Below are 18,576 nucleotides of genomic sequence, written 5' to 3' on the forward strand. Positions count from 1 at the left end.
CCACATCTCTTCTTGTATTATTAATAGTGTGGGACAAGCCACCGCTTTTCGTTCTTCTGTGCTTTCCAAATGGCTTTGTGGAATAACAACAAGGGGGCTCTTGCAAACCCTTCTATGGTGTCCCCTTCCCCACCATCTCTTTCCTCGTACTTCCCTTGAAGTTTCTTTGCTGACCTATCATGAAAGGGAAAAGGTGTCACTGCAGTTCCATGGGTGTGAAGGCACAATGTTTACCTGGTGTTGTTCAGAGACAAAGTTATGATTCATAGGGAAAGAGCTGTCTTTGGGAATTAGATACTCTGGGCAGTGCCAGCCAAGGGCTACAAGAAGTCAAGCGAAAGCGTAGCATGACTCCAGGGGTCTTTCTCTCCCCCACCCCCTTTCTTAATAATATTCAATTTCTGGCTTTGCTGTTTGAAATCTTTACAGACATTTCAAAAACAAAAAACCAAGCCTTCTCCCACCCCTACCCCAACTCAGTTCTCAACCTCTTTTTCTTTTTTTTCCCAGGCTGATGCTGATCTCGTTTTTGCTTAGGCATGGATGAGTCATCCGCATGCGTATGTCAAGTTATTGGGCGGCGGGGGGGGGGGGGAGAGAGGGAGGAACACATGTAGAGCTGTAGAAAAAGAAAGGGCAAAGAAGGAAAGAGACTCTGTTAGCTAGCAGTGCTTGCTTCTCATGGAGACCTGTTCTGGTATGCAGAGTTGGTGCTGAGGGTCTGCATGGTCAGGAAAGCACCAAGCGGCCGCAAACCAGCAGTGACCCCATTGATAATAGCTCCCTGGACCTGCTGCTCCTCTTTGCTATTGCAACCTCTTTGCTCACCTGCCTCTCACTCAGGCCGAGACAACAGTGGAGGTGGGCAAGATGAAAGATCTGTAGATGCTGCTGCCTTGTTGCTAATTGGGCTCTCTGCCTGGAAGGCAGGCATGTGATCACAGTGATGATGATGATGGAGAGGAGGAGCAACAGCAGCTGGTGATAATGGGGGTGAGGAGGGAGCCTTGTTGAGGGGTGGGGTGTGTGACCCATGGAAGGAGTCTTGTCCAAGGCCCTCCAGAACTGGCTTAAATGTGTGGTTGTAACCAAGATTCTCACTGCTGAAACCAGTATCTGATCACACCATATTAGTCTGATGGCGAGGATAACTGAGAGAGACTCAGGTAGTGTTCCTTGACCCTAGTCCAAGGGTAGTGTTCTGGTAAGTCCCATCATCCCAAGGGTTTCCACTTGTACAATAGGATCCCCCCCCCCTGCAATGCACCCCACAGCCTCCCCAAATCTGCTCCAGAGGGTTGGGTGAACCCCTAGAAGAGATTTAGCAAGCCGCTTTGGAAGGAGAGGTTGAGAATGCAAGTGGAGAGTTCATTGCACTGACAGAACATTTTCCTCAGTGCTCCGTTGGACTCCACTCCAACAGTGTATATGCATGCAGCAGACAGGACTGCATGTGCGCACCTTCAGTCAAATAATTGGCAGTAGCGCCGTTTATTTGTGCATGTAACCCAGTCCCTCTCTTGAACAGCTCATTAATGCAGAACTGCAGCATTTGGGTGAAATGAGACCATCCTCCCTTATTGTATTAGCTGCACTGGCTTCCAGTCTGTTTCTGGGTACCAATTCAAGGCACTGGCTATCAGCCCTAAAGCCCTAGACAGCTTGGAACCAAGTAACCTGAAGGACCATCTTCTCTCAAGCAGATCTGCCTATCCTTTAAGATTAGCTCTTGTGCCGCTCTTGTGTATGATGTTGCCTTCTGAGGCAGAGTTGGTGGCAGTGCAAGAGAGGGCTTTCTCTGTGGTGGCACCCTCCTTTCTTGGTGTGGTCTCAGACTTTGAGTTTTTGATTTGCATAATGCACACTTGCTAAGTATTTGGGTTGAGGGTGGGGCTTAAGTACCACCCTACTGCTCCATGAACTGTGAGGGTATATTATAATAATTAGCAATGGCCCTCATTTGGAGGGGCTGGAACCAACTTGTAACCCAGGTCCCCTTCCATACATATGCCCGGTGCTTTTTTTCTGGGGGGATGCATACCCCTAAACATTTTGTGAATCTAAGTTTGGCCTCATTGAGGGGCAGTATTTCAATATGAGTAGGAAAATGAGAGTACCCCTAAACATTTTTTAAGAAAAAAAGCACTGCATATGCCACACATGTTTGTCATTTTGAAATTATGTTAATGTAGGGCAGGGGGTGCATAGAGTAAATGCTGACTTAGGCCAGGCAGTTGGGCTATAGAGTGTAAATGCAGAGTAATTTCAAAGGCCTACTTCAGATTGCGGGGGGGGGGGGGAGTGTTTTCAGCAAGAATTTCCCCTGCATGTAGAAAAGTAGCAAGTCAGGGGGAAAGACTAGGTTTGAACCTTTCTCCCTGAGAGGTTACTTTTTTGTGTGCAGGGAGATTTTTAGCTGGCAGAGCATTCCACCATGCAGTGCCCTGCCTGTAGTCTGAACTGATATTTTCCCAGAAGGCAGAAATACATGAATTCTCCTCATGTTGAGACAACGTGCACTTCATTTGCTGGGCTGCTTCTTCCACTGCTCTAAATATGAAACATTTAGGGAGGAGCACTTTGTTAACTTCCTTCCAAAATATGTCTATCTTCTACCACTGCGTACTTTTTAAAGAAATTTTGTTAAGATGTGCATTGCTAACCAAAACAACACTCATTTCATAAGGCGGAGTGCAAATGATGGTTTTGGCTCCCTTCTTTTCTCAAAGGATACTTCATATTGAGGTGCTCCTCTTGAAATTCTGCCCTTCAAGCCGTGAGAGAGGTGACCTTTCTAAATCATGCAGCATTCATAGTTTCTGTTCACTGACAGTGTTGCATTTATTCGATGTTGTGCCTGTTCAAAGATATTTCCGGAATCTTGAATCCAGCTACGAGACTGACCTGCAGGACTGCGGATATCCCCCGTCTCAAACTAAGAATGAACACTGAGTGAGAGGGTGGATATTTTTAACTCTGAGACATGTGGCTCGCTTGAGAAAACTGTGTTTTGCCTCAATGAGGGAACGTGTGAGGATTCACTGAAGGGGAAGGCACACGTGTGGATATGTTTTCCAGATCTTAGCTGATGAGACCTGGGATGTAGAACAAGCTGGCTGCACGTGTCCAAACCCCAGGGGGGAATCGACTTTGTAACAGAACTCCAGTGATCCTCACATGTTTAGGGCGAGCTTTGAACTGCGGAGGGGATGCAATGTGTTGGAAGAGTACACTCAAACTGTCAGTTGAGAGGCTGGTGCATCGAAAGGTAAATGGCCTCTCCCACGAGGGAAACAAACAAAGCCGTGTGCTTCTGGGTTATGCCACAAACAACTTCATTTTTCACTGCTTCTTCAACGTATGAACATTAATGGGGATGTGCTTGTCAACAGTAATGAGGAAGGTGGGAGTAAGAGAGGAGATTAAAAGCAAGCCCTAACCACAGCCATGGATAAATGGTGAGGGGTAGGTGGCAACGGGTACTCCAGGCCGCGAGGGTTTGTACGGGCTTTTGTAGGAGATTCCTTTCTTTTTCAAGATGGAAGGAGTGATGCACTAAGCCACCGGCAGCTGATCTTGCAACAGTTTGCCATGCAGTTAAAGCAGGGGATGGGGTGGGGAGCCAGTTCTCACACACAGAACTCCCCGTTTTTAATCTTGAAAGGGAGGTATGCACTCTTTCCCTGCAAGAAGGTGGAGGCAGGTGAAAGACTTCATGTAAGAGGCAGGGAAGGGAAGATCTCCCAGGCTGGGAGGCTGGGAAAAGAAAGGGAAGCTCCCAAGTGAGAGCTGGGAAGGTCCACCTCTTTTGGTGTGAGATAAGGGTTAAGATCTACCTGTGAGAGAAGAGATTATTTGCAGCTCAGATACTCTAGGGTATTATAAAAGGAGAAGGAAAGGGAGCTGTTTTTTGCCTTTAGCTCTGGTGCTACTACAGTGGTACCTCAGGTTACATACGCTTCAGGTTACATACAGTTCAGGTTACAGACTCCGCTAACCCAGAAATTGTGCTTCAGGTTAAGAACTTTGCTTCAGGATGAGAACAGAAATCGTGCTCCGGCGGCACAGCGGCAGCAGGAGGCCCCATTAGCTAAAGTGGTGCTTCCGGTTAAGAACAGTTTCAGGTTAAGAACAGACCTCCGGAACAAATTAAGTACTTAACCCGAGGTACCACTGTACTTCCTATGATCTTTTGACATGCAGGTTGCTGGGCATCAAAAACCACCCACAGACTGGTCTCAAATCTTCGGCCAAACCCATTGCAAAACAGAAAATACTTACAGTAATCAGATTTCCTTCTGTTCCTTGACTCTGGAAAGTCCTTGACCATTGCCCCATGCCAGGCTAAAAACCATACCTGAGAGTACTTGGAGGGAGGAAATTGGCTTGATTTTACTTGCTTCACAGTTTGATATTTCAGTGCTTAGTACGAACCTGTCTGTATCAGAGATAGTGAATTTCTGGAACTTTTACATTTGCTGGAATTTATCTCGTTTCACTTGCTAACTTTCTGGGGTTTGGGGAGGGGGGTTTGTAGCAAATTAACAACTTGTTAAACAATACATTTTCTGGATAGTAAGGATGAAAGTCTGGTGGAAAACCCATCTGATGAAACTGGTAAAGAATGCAAATCAAGGTAAATGTTTCACATTTTCCTTCACAGAATGGAACGGAACCTAAGTTTCAAAGGAGACATTGCCATGCATTGTGGAACGTACTTGTCAGAGCTGCCCGAGGTCCCAGCTCACAAAGGACCAACGCCAGTTCGTTGTTATATACAAAAGTCTTTATTGAAGTTCAGTTTCGATTTCAAAGCCGCGGCGCGCAGCTCTACGTCTCAAACTCTAGACCGCTGAAGCTCCGTCTGAATCTCCTCCCCCCAGACACCAGTTTAAGACTCTAGCCTTGCTCCACCTCTTCCTTTGCTCTTTCCACCTCTGGGTCCGCCTGTCCGCTGGGGTCTTGCCCTTTCTAGACTCTTCTGACGCTGAGTCCCCTGAGTCTTCCCCCTGCCTCCGGCGGGCTTTAGGACCTGGTTCCCAATCCGGGTTTTCTGCTGTCCCGCGCGCCTGTACATTCGAACTTGGCGCGCGCGCCCAGCCGGCAACCTTTCTCCTGACCGTTACACTGCTCCTGTCACTGCTTACCCCTTCGGGGAGGCTAGCTGGACCTGACTTCCCCTCCGTTCCCTCACTCTCCGATAGAGGCGTGGTCAGCCCTGACTCATCTTCTCTCCCTGCTGGAGGAGACGCTGGCCCTGATACATGGGACTCTTCCCCCCCACTACGCTCTGGTGGGGGAGCTGGTCCTGATCTCCTGCTGCTGCTTTTGGAGTCCCTGCTGGCCCCTTGCTTCTGGTGCATCCCCCCTGGGACCCCCCTTGCCCTGGCCCTCGGCGCCCCCCTCTGGGAATCTTCTGATTTGCTGGAGAAGCTCATGGAATCTCTCGTGCCCCTGTCATACTCCCCTACGCTGCCCTCAGATTCTTCCCCTTCGCTCTCCATTTCCTCTCTCCCCTGTGCCTCTGCTCCTGAGCCCCTGACAGTACTTATGAATCACAAATAGCAGTGCTGATCCGCTGATGTTGCCCTTTCTCTTGGTTTTAGAATACAGTATGTTTGAAGTAAAATATGGGCTGAAGAGAGAGAATGGCAGGATCCATAAATTTCTTCTGTTCTACTGAGAATAACTCCAAAGGAAGTTCACACACTTCCTTACCATTTTGCTCCTTCAGCTAAACTCAGCCACCATGTTAATCTCTTGGGGGGGGGGTCGGGGCGGAGAGAGAGAATGCTTATCATTCAGTTCTACACTTCTATCCAGAAGTAAGCCCCATTGAGTTCAGTAGTGCTTACTCTCAGGTAAGTGTGCATAGGATTGCAGTATTAACAGCCTATTTCCTTATACAATACTGTACAGTGTAGTTTATTCTTATACTCTTTCACTTTCCTAATCCTTGTGGCAGTATTTTAGATTTTTCATAAATCACTCCCTGAGATATCTACATGTTGACGCAGTTCATGCAAAATATTATTTCCTGCAGGGAGGCTTAGCACACATTGTACATAACATTCTTGAGGGAGAAGAGGGGAAATAAATATAGCTGCATTTCTTCCAGCAGAATGTAGTTTCACTCTGAATCTCATCCTAGTCTTTTGTGTCATTTTCTTTGACTATGTATATATGCCTACCTATCTCTGTTCTCAGAATGTGGTATGTGCTTTTCATTTTACATTCTTGAGGTAATCATACTTTGCCTCTTGTGGAACCAACCAAAGATTCTCTGGATTTCATGCCTATATATTATGTGTACACAGCAACACACTGGAAGAGCTAAGGTTTCTATTTGGCTCTCTAAAGAATTATTATTATTCTTTTTTAAAAAAGAAGAAGAAGAAGAAGAGGAGGAGGAGGAGGAGATATCCAAACTCCTTGGAAGTCATGTTTCCTTACCTGAAGAGCACGGCTTAGCCAGTGTGGTGTAGTGGTTAAGAGCGGTAGTCTCGTAATCTGGGGAACCGGGTTCACGTCTCCGCTCCTCCACATGCAGCTGCTGGGTGACCTTGGGCCAGTCACACTTCCTTGAAGTCTCTCAGCCCCACTCACCTCACAGAGTGTTTGTTGTGGGGGAGGAAGGGAAAGGAGAATGTTAGCCGCTTTGAGACTCCTTAAAGGGAGTGAAAGGCGGGATATCAAGTCCAAACTCTTCTTCTAATAATAATAATTTATATATTATTCTTCATCCAAAGATCACAGGGACGTTTACAACAGAAAAACAAAACAAAATAAAAGCATAAAATACATAACAAAATAGCAAAAAAGAAAAAAGAACACATAGCCCGTCACATTTTAAAGGCCATAGATTGTTTAATCAGCCAGCCAGGTTTCCCATGCAAATATGTTTCTTACAATTCAAATAATAAACATACATGATTTAACCATGGTGCTTTTCAGCATGCAGTGGTTGTTGTTTTTTTGGACCTCGTACCTTCCACTCCCAAATTCACTTTTCTTTTCAATGCACCGTCAGGGCATATGCAGAATTTCTAATTCACAGATGCAGAAAATGTGCAGGTTCCCAGTTAGTGTGATTTCTAAGAAAGTATGTATTTTGGCCAATGTGGAGGTGTCATGATTCCTCTTAACTCGCCCACCACATTTCCTACAACCTCATCAGCTGGAGAAAGAAAGCAGTGTGGTTATATCAAACTGTCAGGAAATCATGGCATGAATAAAGTCACAGCATGAATAAAAATGCAAATGAAATTCATTTAATAACTAATTCACATGCACATTTGGGTGCTTCTGCTGCCAACAGTGTTTTTCCTGATCCCTAAAAGTAGGTGTGGCAAAATCATTGATCTTCGGTTAATGATCTTCACTTTCTCATCTATCTGCTCAGGCAAACCTCTATTGCCAGTGACCTTTCAAAAATCCCTTTAGCTGCCCGGTGTTAACTTAATATTATGTCACAGTTTAATGGAATCTATAGCACATAGCGGGACAAGTGTGTAACGAATTAACATAGCAGCAGTTTCCATGAGGAGTCACAAGATCAGATTAAGCTCTGTGCTGCTGATAGATGCTCTTTCATGTCCACAGCTGATGCGCTTACAGGTCTGGATAAAATATTGCTACTGAACCCTACAGAGCTCTTCATTTCTGGATTTAGGGCACAATCCATGGGATATTGTACAGCTATAGTTCCTGGTGGATTGCATCTGTAGGTAAATTTGTAGTGTACAGTGCTTCACTTTATCCTGATCTAGCTCTCCTGACAGAATAGCATACAGTGGTACCTCGGGTTACAGACGCTTCAGGTTACAGACTCCGCTAACCCAGAAATAGGACCTCGGATTAAGAATTTTGCTTCAGGATGAGAACAGAAATCACACGGCGGCAGTGGGAGGCCCCATTAGCTAAAGTGGTACCTCAGGTTAAGAACAGTTTCAGGTTAAGAACGGACCTCCAGAACAAATTAAGTTCTTAACCTGAGGTACCACTGTATTCGCTTTTGACCCTCTGTTCTTGTGAACTGGATACAGTCTCTTCTTCCATGGTAGCTTCTATATTAAGGGAGTGCAACGTTGTCCTTTCTTCCTAAGATCTTCAGGGACCTGGAAAAAGACCTTTTCAGAGGTTGTGCTGCACCTAAGCAACACCCAAGCAGCTTAAAACATATTTATTAATTCAGGCTTTAGTATGGAAAAGAGTACCCGATCCCCTGCCCCAGGTTTGTGATTTATTGCATTGCATCTAAAGCACCTTAGTAGTCATGGCTTCACCCAAAGAATTCTGGGAATTGCAGTTTGTCACAGAGCTACAGCTCCTACTTCCCTTAGCCGAGTGTGTTAAATGTACGGTGTGATAGTGACCATTGCTGAGATGTGTGTGGTGGCTGTATCCTCCTCTGTCTGCTTGGTTTTTTCTCTGTGTACAGCAATGACATGAGGGGCACATATGAATGTGGATCGTCATAAATCCCCCCCCCCATTTCTTCTTTCTCTTTGTAACTGCTGTACTTGCAGCTTCTCCAAACTTGCAGCCTCGTAAAAGCCATAAATTTAGATCTTCCGCATGAGTATTGGGAGCATTTCCATGATTCCAAGGATGTCAGCGCTGCTGACTCACCAGAAGTACCGGAGGCCAATATGCTGTGATACTCGGTGCTGGTGGGGAGGAGGGGATGAACATTGCAAAGATTGGTTGATAGATAAGGTCACCCAGTGCCTCAAGTAACCAAATAAAACTATCTGGGATGTTTCCCTCATGTCATAGCTCCACACAGAGAAAAAACAAACAGCAGCACTCCACACATGATGTGTGGCTTAAAACAGCTTTAACTTCATTCACATACCGTACCATTTCAAAAGGCTTGTAGCAAAATAGTTGCTGGAGTATTTCTGGTTAGATTTCTATCTCTTATCAACATGGTTTTTTATATTTGTGTGTGTGTGTGTGTGTGTGTGTGTGTGTGTGTGTGTGTGTGTAAATGTTAGAGCTGTATCTGCCCTCCCACCAATGATCAACCTCTCAGGTTAAAAAAGAACAACTAATATGGTTAAAGCAGAAACTCATGAGTTTATATTTATATTCTCTCTCTCTCTCTCTCTCTCTCTCTCTCTCTCTCTCTCTCTCTGCTGTGTCTGCACTTCCTGTCAGGAGGAAAACTGCCAAAATATCTCCTGACAAAAAACATTCATGTCAAATGTTAATAACTGAGAACAAACAAGAAAATCTTTTTTAAAAAATTTAAATTGTTCAGCTTCATTTATCCAAGCCATCTGAAATGCCACAGAGCCCAATCCTATTATTATGTGTTGGCTGCTGTGATGTGGCCACGTCTTACTCACGTTGCTTCAGCAAGTGGGTAGTGCTATCTGGAGGGGAATATTTTGTTTAAATCTCTTTCCCAATAAATAAATATTTTCTCCACATAGAGAACTAGCATGGCATCCTAAAATAAGTTCCCCAGGCACACTAGCTTTCTTTGTGCAGGAACAATATATGTGTGTGTTTGTACACATACACAAACACACTATATACAAACAAACAAACAAACAAACATGTAGTTTCCCTCCTGCAATAAGGAGACTGTCACTATTTTTTCCCTTTGGGATTCATTGAATCATAAAATCACAGAAGCATAGAGTTGTAAGGTGCTCCCAACCCCTTGCAATGCAGGAATCTCAACTAAAACATTCATTTGCATACTGGCAAATTCACATTTCCTAATTAAATTTGATTTGGAGCTCTTACACAACAAACTCACGACCCCCAAAATTTGAGCTTTTGTAATAGGGAAAGTAATGAGAAAATGCAGCGGATAGTATGGGATAACATTTGCTTGACACAACGTCAGTCTAACCTCCCCATAAACAAATCAGAATGGGTGCTCAGTGAATAGATGGTGATGTCTAAGCTCCCCGCAAACAAACAGCAAAAGTGCCCAGTAAAGAGGTAATCTAGAAGCACTAAATGATTCTGTTGATCATTTACAGTTGGCTCACATCTTACACATGGGTTACATTGCAGGTAAAGCCAAAATCACATAAAGTGGTACCTCAGGTTACATACGCTTCAGGTTACATACACTTCAGGTTACAGACTCCGCTAACCCAGAAATAGTGCTTCAGGTTAAGAACCTTGCTTCAGGATGAAAACAGAAATCGTGCTCCAGTGGCGTGGCAGCAGCGGGAGGCCCCATTAGCTAAAGTGGTGCTTCAAGTTAAGAACAGTTTCAGGTTAAGAACGGACCTCTGGAACGAATTAAGTACTTAACCCAAGGTACCACTGTATAGTCAAAGCAATCCCTTAAAATCCAGAAAATTGCCTGTAAAAAGCACAGCTCAGCACTTACCAGCGACTTCTCTTAAGCATTTGGGCTTGCTTACTGGGCTCTGGGAAGCTCTCACAAGATTTCACGGGGCTGTCCAAGATCTTGCAAGAGCCCCCCAAAGCCTGGTAACCAAGTCAGAGGGCTTAAAGTTTTTTATGCACCAGTAAAACCCAGCACAGAAAGAGCTTTTAAACTCTCTCCCTCCCATGTGTTTAATTTGTGTTTCACTTGGCCAGCTTTCAACTGCGTAAAGTTGAAATCGCACATGTGAAACTTGCATAAGTTGTGAGTCAACTACAGTGGTACCTCGGGTTAAGAACTTAATTCATTCTGGAGGTCTGTTCTTAACTTCAGGTACCACTTTAGCTAATGGGGCCTCCCGCTGCCGCCGTGCTGCCGGAGCACGATTTCTGTTCTCATCCTGAAGCAAAGTTCTTAACCCGAGGTACTATTTCTGGGTTAGCGGAGTCTGTAACCTGAAGCATCTGTAATCCAAAGCATCTGTATATCTGAGGTACCACTGTATATTTATTAATTGCATTTACATGCCACCATACAACCAAGTTCTCTACTTATGTATCTCTGCTCCTTGTATTTGTAGAAAGTGCAATTATAGTTTGTTTTCTATCGGAGAGTAGTGCGGCCACCAAGAATGAGAATGACGGCCTTTTTTATATAAGTACAGTTCATCAAGCAAACAAAGGTATCCGAAAACCCTCCCATTCTTGGTCCTGGCTAGGATGAGCAGAAGGTGTTTTGGTGTGAATCCTGACAGATGTTTCGGCTTTGTGACAGAAGCAGCTTTGTGGACCACGTGGAAATACTCGGAGGGGCATCCGTGTTCTGCATACCCCTCTTTTAAGACATACTTCCTGAAATATGGAGCTTTAAATCACATGTTCTTTGTGTCCTTTAAATCACTCAATTATTTAGAGCCCTTTTATCACTTCAGCATTGGACATTCTAGCTCAAAATCTCTGGAGAGCAGAGTTAGGGGCAACCCAGCCAGATGGGAAGGGTATAAAATAAGAATAATATGATGGTGATACTTCCTTTTTCCCCCTGCCCTGAACCTTCTTCCATTTGGCTTAATGGAGTGACCCAAGGTTATAGAGCGAGAAATCTCCCTCTCTGCTTTCTCCACACTATATACATAAGTTCAGATTCCTCTGTCATTCCTCTCCCCTTGCCCTTTACTCAACCTTTCACTAAACTAAATCGTCACCCCACCAAACCTGGAAGGGAACATAACCTAGGGACCTGAAGAAACTGGGATTTAGCCCATACAGCACCTGATGGACAAAATTCAATTCCTTCCAAGACATAGTGTCTGTGTATCTAGCCATGCCTGCTAGCAGACTATCAGTCTGGCACTGTTGGCATGGTCCTCGCTAGGATGTCCTCCTGGGGCTCAGATGACAGCATAGCTGCTGCAAGCCAGAACTGAATGGCATTATTGGAGGGCCGCTGGATAGCCTTGCTTGATGGATTGACAGAGAGCTGCCTACTAGGATCAGGGCAGGAGAGCAGAGTGTGAGGTAGGTCAGAACGGTGTTGACAAAACTATGCTGGAAATCTTATATCTGCTGGCTCTGTATTTCCCTATATCATTTAGGATTGCATTTCAGTGTTCACTCCCTACCAGACCCAGAAGCACATGGCAACAGTGTTTAGCTCTTTTCCCCCTATCCCATTTTTATGAATTGTCATAATTGGGGAATGCATGGGTCTGATGAGGTATACAGTGAGTGCCCTATGTTTGCCCTGACACAGTTGCTCAAAATTGTAATAGAAACGAGGGGGATTTGGTGCCAAGGAACATCTCCTTTTCCCTTCGGTACACAGCCAGTTGGCTTACTGTCCTTTTTCCTACCTCCACAGTCCTTCTGAATAAACTGCACAAGCTCCCCATCTCAACAGTGGTGGAGAGGGCAGGTGGGTGTTGAAAGTTTCTCTGCCAATGAGCAACTCCACAAAAGTATGGGATCTAAAGTAGATAAGTGTTATTATTTCCCCAACCTGCAAGTGACTGAGAGCTCACCCACACTTCTGTTTGTGCTGTGACTTCCAGGCACAGGTCCAAGGGCTTCTTCTTTTGTCTGCCACTTTCCCCAGGAAAACCTGCAGTTTACTGCTGAATTCTGGAGCAAATGTCTGTCCAGTTTTCTACGGATCGATGATTCAGCAGTAAATTGTGGGTTTTCCTGGGGAAAGTGATGGGACAACAACAAAAACCCCTCTCCGACACATGTTTGGCTGATCCAGTTTTCATCCACCTTCATGAAGAGTGCCCTCTGAGCTGTGAAAAATGGAAGAATAGCCTAGCCACCATCTTTCTCTGAAAGATTCTGCCTCCCTACAGATAGCTGCATCTGGTACAGTTAGAGCATGCAATATTTTTGTCTTACCTTCCATCCTTGGATCTGCAGTGCAGTTTTCTGCCTTCAGCTTTTATGAGATCCCAGGATGCCTCTTTTTACTGCCACTTCACACACTCACCCCTTCCAGCCAGCGGAGGTGGGTACTCCCCTTGCGTGTGCACAGACTTTATTTCTGCAGCAAATCCCACCAACAAAAATATGAGGGGAAATCCTACACACATACAGGTCTGTTTGCTGTGTACTCAGATTGCATGATAGGCTATAAGAGAAGGGGGGCACCCTTGCTTTTTTTTATCCACATGGAGTGTGAACAGCCCTTGCTAATGTGCTTTACAGTTCTGGAAGAAAAGGATTTGGACAGTAATGCTAAGGCAGGTTATGAGAAGCTGAATGCCAGGGCTGACTTACCTGTGACCCTCCAGATATTGTTTGACTTCAGCTCTCATCATCCCTGAGCACTGACCATGCTGGCTGGCACTGATGGAATTTGAGAGTTCAAGCAGTAGATATGGGGAGCCACGTGGTAGCCAGACTTGCTGTAGGCCAACATACAGTGATCTGCACCACACCACATTCTTCTTGTGGATTACCCACATATCCATGTGTGACCAAGCCGTGATATGGGAGGCCATGACCATCGCTGGAGTGATTCCCACACCAGGGCCTGCACAGCACCAGAAGGCGACTCGGTACTGGAATGTCCCATGATAACGCCGTTTCTGGTTTTAGAGGTACATGGCGATCACGCGAATGTAAGCAGCCTGCTGCTGCAGAGGGATCAGAGGCCATCGAGGCAGCCTGAGCTTCTTTGCAACTGACAGCGTCCCCAGGGGAGAGACACACAGCAAGGAAGGAATAGCAATAACGTGCAAGGGGCACAGCAAGTGGGAGAGTCCAGGGACATGAAGTATTTTGAAATGCTTAGTGAGAGAAGAAGCTGTCAGAACTATTTCTTCTTCAAAGTAGAGAGAGCACTTTTTGTCCAGCAAACCCCTCCTGGAAAAGCCTGAGACAGCTGTATTCAAGTTGAACAGATCTCCCTGTCTAGACAGATGCACGGAAAGGAACTTGCACCAGCAGCAGACCAATACATGGGGGCCCCATGTCTTCTTTGACTTGCAACTCATTTCTCTTGGCCCATCTCTGTGCTGTACCTGAACCTTCTAGCATATGGTTTGAACCCACAGGATGGCCCTAATACTTGATTACATTGCTGAATATGGAAAAGTGTGTTCTTCTCAAGCACTGAATTTTTGGTGTGTCTCTCCCAAAAGAATTGCCTAGCCATGGGACAAAATCTACAGGGTTTTTTTTTAAGCTATATATAGCAGTGACATGTGGAAGACATGGACACCTTTCTCTGAGTTTTATGCACATGTCTTCCAAGAGCGACAGGGAACCTATGGCCCTCTGTGTATTACTGGACTCACCAGCCCCCAGCCAGCATAGCCAGTGGTGAGGGATCATAAGACCTATAGCCTATAGCTGGAAAGCCACAGACCCCCTATTCCTATCTTATAGTATATGAAAATGCTGGAACTTTACAACCCATGCACAACTGCATGCTCATCACTTGATGGCTGCAACACTAAATGATGGGGAAAGGGAAAAAGCCACTGGAGATCAAAGCCCTCTAATAGATACGTTTTTATCACTCCAGCAGTGTTCAGTATTCAAGTACAACTCACCATATATTAAAGTGATGGAGGATCAAGTGGCATATACGCATGTGTGAATCAGCCTAGCTCAATTATCCTGAACGCTAGACACATGTAGAGCAAGAATCTGGAAATAATCATGTATCATTTTTCCGATATAGAGGCAGCATTCATTACTGTTCCAGCATTACGTTTCCATGTAACCTGAGTCGTGGGTGAAATTCCCAAGAGTCTTTTTTAGAAGTACTAAAGATAACTGTTCTTCACCTCTTAGAATAGATAAGGAGAAATCAAGTCTTTGGATCTGTTACAAAAAAGTATAAAGGATTAATTCCCGCTGTTTAAAGGCAGCCTATTAAGCATCAGAAAGAAGTTTTATGCGTGGCCAACCAAGTAAGCCAATGTTCAGTTGCCATTTATTTTATTGTTCAAAGTGTTCTTGAAGATAGGTGAAGATCTCCCCCTCCCTCTGTGTGTGTGTGAGAGAGAGAGAGAGATGGAGGGGGGTTGTGGAAGGGAGATCTCAAGATGACCATGTGAAGCTGAGCAGATATCATGAAAGCGAAATCTCTCTCCTTATAGCAAGAAGTGCTTGTGAGCCCCTATCTTACATCCTGCTGATTCCCCCCCCCCCAACACCCTGTTACATCTTCTCTAGGCAGACTCCCCCTGTTCCTGATTATGTGCTGCTGTGTTCCTGAAGTGGTAGGAAAATGTTTTATATATTATTCCTGTAGTTAGGGGGATATCAAGATGAGTTAAGTGAGTTTAAAACCACAAACTGTGCAGTTTTATCAGGGTTGCTTTCTGCTCTAGCAGTGCAGCACTTGCAAAGCATGGGATGGAATGCGAGTGAGAAACCCACCTTCCTTGCTTTGTGTGCGTTATTTCTATCTGGTCTCTCATTCCCCATATATTTTTGTCTGCAAAGCTTAGAGTTTTCTTGTGCATAATTAGAGTTGTGTTTACCTTGGAATAAACTCCACTGGACACAGTGTGTGTGTGTGTGTGTGTGTGTGTGTGTGTGTGTGAATAGGACAGTGGGGTTGGGAAGAAAGGTGCTTAGAGTAATATACATTACCATACAAAGCGTGGGGTGTGTGTGTAGTAGTTCTGAGGCTATTAAATCCAGACTCTGAAATTATCTAACTGCACCACTACTTTAGAGACAATGCTTGTGAGCTTTCTGCCTTGACTTACTCAGAAATATACTGAGTTCTCTGCTGGATTTAGCCACAGGTCCATTCAGAGTGGGAACAGCAGGGTGGCTAGACTATATGTGATGATAATTTTGAATGCTTTTCTGTTGCTATGCAGAAAAAATAAACACACATTGTCTGCCTTGGTGGTCCCCTGTGTATGCTCCACTTCATCCCTGGAACTACAGTGTGGGGTAACACTTAACTGATCTAGTGCAATGGACTATAATCCACAAAAGTTTGTGCCAGAATAAATGTGTTAGTCTTTAACAGGCCATGAGGCCCTTCATTGTTTCTACAGCCTCAGACAATCATGGCTGTGCTTCAGGAAATATAGACTTTCAGTCGCCCCCAGCTTGGGAGTTGCTCAAGTATGCCTTCGCATCATGAACCTGAATCTTGCCTTCTCTCCATCAACTTGAACAAACAAATGGTTTGTGTGGAGAAGTGCTATTCGGTGACAGAGAAGGCAGAACTGCTCAACACCTACTTTGCTTCTGTCTTCACCCGAAAGGTAAGCAGTGCCCAACCTGGTGATAACAGAACCTGGTGATAACAGAATACACAATGCAAGAAGGGAGCTGCAGTCCAATATAGGAAAACAGGTGGTAAGAGAAACCTAGCTGCTTTAAATGAATTCAAATCTCCTGGGCCTGATGAACTACACCCAAGAGTACTAAAGGAGCTTACAGGTGTAATTTCAGGTCCTCTTTCTATAATCTTTGAGAATTCTTGGACAACAGATGAGGTCCCTGCATACTGGAAGTGGGCCAAGGTTGTTCCCATCATCAAAAAGCGGGGAAAAGAAGACCCAGGTAACTACCAACTGGTGAGCTTGACATTGATACCAGGAAAGGTCCAGTAACAGATAGCAGTTGGTCTGTGAGCACTTAGAAAAGGATGCTGTGATTACTAAGACCCAGCATGGGTTTCTCAAAAACAGGTCATGCCAGACAAATCTCATTTCTTTTTTTGATAGAGTTGCTGGCTTGGTGGATCAGGGGAATGTTGTGGACGTAATGTATCTTGATTTCAGTAAAGCTTTTGACAAAGTCCCTCATGATATTCTTGTGGATAAGCTGGTAAAATGTGGGTTGGAGAGGTAACTATTAAGCGGATTTGTAGCTGGTTGACTGATGAGAACACAAAGAGTGCTCACAAATGGTTCATTGTTATCCTGGGGAAAAACCTGACAAGTGGACTGCCACAGGGTTCTGTCCTGGGTTCGTTGTAATTCACCGTCTTTATAAACAACTTGGATGAAAGAATTGAGGGGAGGCTCATCATACTTGCAGGTGACCCAAACTGGAAAGGGCAGCAAATGCCCCTGAAGACAGAATCAGGATTCAATATGACCTTAACAGATTGAAAACTGGGCCCAAACTATTTCAGTAGGGACAAATGCATGGTTCTGCACTTGGGCAGGAAGAGCCAGCTGCACAAATATAGGATGGGGGATGACGACACCTGGTTTCCCAGTAGTATAGGTGTAAAGGAACTAGGGGTCTTAGTGGACCACAAGCTTAACATGAGTCAACAGTGTGCTGCAAAGCTAATGCTATTCTAGGCTGCATCAACAGAAATACAGAGGGACCTTGGTTTAAGAACAGCTTAGTTTATGAACAACTTGGATTAAGAACCTCAAACCCGGAAGTAGGTGTTTGGTGTGTGAACTTTGCTTTGGAATAAGAATATGTTTCTCTTCCTGTTGAGTGTGTTCCATTTGTAAATTGAGTCCCCCGCTGCTATGGGAAAGCACACCTTGGTTTAAGAACGCTTTGGTTTAAGAACGGACTTCCGGAATGGATTAAGTTCATAAGCCAAGGTACCACTGTATAGTATATAGTACCACTCTATTCCGCCTTGGTCAGACCACACCTGGAGTATTGTGTTTAGTTATGGGCACCATGATTTAAGAAAGACAAGCTGGAACATGTGCAGAGGAGGGCAGCCAAGTTGTTTAAGGGCCTGGGAACCAAGCATTAGGAAGAACAGTTGCAGGAGTTGGGTATGTTTAACCAGGAGACTGAGAGGAGATATGATAGCCTTCTTCAAATGTCTAAAGGGCTGTACATGGAAGATGGAGCAAGCTTGTTTTCTCTTGCTGCAGAGGATAGGACTCAAAAACCAATGGATTTGAGTTACAAGAATGGAGTTTCCAATTAAACATCAGAAATAACTTTCTGACAGTAAGAGCTGTTCAACAGTGGAAGAGACTCACATGAGAAGTGGTGGACACTCCTTCCTTGGAAGTTTTTAAACAGATTTTGGACGACCATCTGCCATTTATGATATAGTTGAGATTCCTGCATTGCAGGGAGTTGGGTTAGATGATTCTATGATTGTACAATCTCCCAGGAACAGAAAAGGCAAATGCTGTATTTACAATAGAGGAGCTAGGAAGCTGTGCTTTCTCTTCTTCACAGCAAACAAACATCTGAATTGACCCTGTGGAAACCTGTGCAAAAGCGACTGTAATGTTAGCCACTGTGTAAATCAAGATTTCACAGACAGCATGAAAATTGCAAAATTGTTGTGACATCCATGAAATTGACCAATGCATAAACAGGCTATGGGTGACTGTTGAGTAGCTGTAGTAAACATCCCATGAGGAGAAGGACAGGTGTAGGTTTGGTTATAATCTAGCTTCATCTTCACATATATTCTGTGGTATATTTTGCAAGAGGGAAAAATATACATGGACAATATATTTGTGGTTGGGGGGGTTATTTGAGGCTATTTTGTACTTTGTGGTGTAATATTTGGTATGGGTATATTGTGTGATGGTGTGATGGGTTAAGGGGCTGCTTGTGCGTAAATGGCTGAGTTCTTAACTCCTGCAATCAGTTTCTAACTCTCCCCGTCCGCGGAGCCATGGGTGCATGGCTACCTCAATCGCTGGCAGAATCCGTCAGTGGGCGCTTCCGGAATTTACGCCAACATAGGAGTTCCTTAACGGAAACCCTCCTTTTGGAATCTCTGCGTGACAGTTTCCTGCG

At 44.7% G+C, this 18,576-nt stretch overlaps 1 protein-coding gene across 4 annotated transcripts in view; it reads left to right on the plus strand.

The window, feature by feature from the left end:
* SLC8A3 (solute carrier family 8 member A3) overlaps positions 1 to 18,576 on the plus strand; it is a 170,471-nt gene that overhangs the window by 89,272 nt on the left and 62,623 nt on the right. The window contains exon 1 of one of the 4 annotated variants that reach the window (XM_083746530.1): positions 14,754 to 14,771. The exons of the other annotated variants lie outside the window; for them this stretch is intronic. The gene's annotated coding sequence lies outside the window, so the exon portion shown is untranslated. Of the gene's footprint in view, positions 1 to 14,753; positions 14,772 to 18,576 lie in introns of those variants that run through there. 4 annotated transcript variants of the gene reach the window in all.

The sequence above is a fragment of the Podarcis gaigeae genome (genome assembly GCF_964106915.1).
Source record: "Podarcis gaigeae genome assembly, chromosome: 1".
In the NCBI taxonomy this organism is placed as follows: Eukaryota; Metazoa; Chordata; class Lepidosauria; order Squamata; family Lacertidae; genus Podarcis; species Podarcis gaigeae.